Below are 1,803 nucleotides of genomic sequence, written 5' to 3' on the forward strand. Positions count from 1 at the left end.
GCATAGCGGCAAACTAGCTGCCCTCGGGATCCGTCCAAGAGGATGGGCACAAGACCTCCACCTGCCCAGGCTCCACAGCAACTGGTATGTGCAGGCATGCTGCTTCTGATAGCATAGGTGGCACATGGCCAGCAAGGCTAGTAGTTAGTAGCCACGAATTCATCTAGTCCCCTTTTAAAGCCATCCAAATGTGTGGCTATCACTGCTTCATGTGGCAGGGAATTCCACTGTTTAACTATGCACTGTGTGATGACAGAAGGCCACTTACTTGTGAGTAGATTCAGATAAGGTGGGGAGTTTGGCTGTGTGTGTGTGTGTGTGTGTGTGTGTGTGTCACTCTGTATTTCACAATCCTCAGTTCAAGAACCCTCCTAACGACTTGTAACAAAAACCCATTTGAAACATGAATAAAATTACCCATTGCACAAATGCAATCCATATAAATATTACTTATACAAGTGTCACTCATTGTAATCCACTTAGAGGGTCCTCGGGTCAATATAACAGAATGTAAGTGCAATAAATAAATAAATAAATAAATAAATAAGCAAGCAAGCAAGCAGGTTTAAAGGCAATAAGTAATGATGGGGAGACAATAGATTTGTGATGGAGGCACAGAGACAATCTTCAGCTTCCCACACTTAAATACTATTAGCTCTCCGTTGAAGAAGAAGGCAGCACATGGTGTGCAGGTGCGCATGTGTTCACAAGCACAAATGCATGCTATACCGTAAATGAGAGGAGGCAAGAAGCTTTGGAGATGAAAATGTGAAATGAGAATCATTTCACAAAAGAGAAATCCTTTCATGAGAATAAAAGGCCTTTCAGTAAAACTCCAAACTACTAGTGCTCCAACTCTTTGCAAAGGCAAATCAAAGCAGGCCCTGGAAAATAGTGAGGGTGGAGGAAACCATCCTATAGTCGCTTACCTGAGCAAAGCCCCACTGAACGCTGTAGGGATTCCTTTGCTAGCCATGGGTAGCATCTGCTCAGAATGCCTTGCTGACCCATTTGCTTCAGTGGCATTCCAGGCAGATGATGGCAATGCTTTAGTAGAGACTTCAGAGTTGAGAGCCTTTGTCTCCCATTATGTTCGATACAGTATGTGTTATGAAGCTTTGAACAGCTGCATGTCATGTGAGTCTGTTATCACTGAACATGCTCATTAAATGTCACTGTTTGAACAATTAATATTTAAATTGCTCTGGGCTAGCTTGATAAATGTTAATTAAATATCTACAAATTCCTTGCAAAGTTCATGTACTCATATGAACAAAATAAAGCATTTCTTGAATCTTGTCATTTTGAACTAATTACATGGCTTTTAGATTTATCTTTCAAATGCCCAATAAATTCTTCATGAACAGTCACATATATATTACACACACACACACACACACAATGGATCTAACTTGATAAATGAAAAAAGGAAATTAGTCATCAGCTGAACCATCATAAACAAGAGAAGTCCAATACAAGTTCTGCCAGTGTTTGAATATACAACAGTGTGAGCAGTCTGGTTTTACTGCTCATCCATGACCCATGCATAGCAAGGGTAATGAGAAGTGGAATCTGCTGGAACCAAACATAGAAATGTGACCCTGGTGCTCAGGCAAGGCTGGCATGTTTACCAGGAAATCCATCAGCTGCCCTGAGCAATGATGGCTGAAACAGGTTGCATTTCAGGTCCTTGGTCAGAAATTCTGGAGCAAGACAGCTAACAAGGTACTCTTGCAGACCCATGTTGTTTGTTTCACCAATGTCCAGAGTATAGGAAACAGGCTGAGTTCAAATCTCCAGGTC

Source organism: Varanus komodoensis, unplaced genomic scaffold (assembly GCF_004798865.1).
Source record: "Varanus komodoensis strain SLA01 unplaced genomic scaffold, ASM479886v1 scaffold27, whole genome shotgun sequence".
Lineage (NCBI taxonomy): Eukaryota > Metazoa > Chordata > Lepidosauria > Squamata > Varanidae > Varanus > Varanus komodoensis.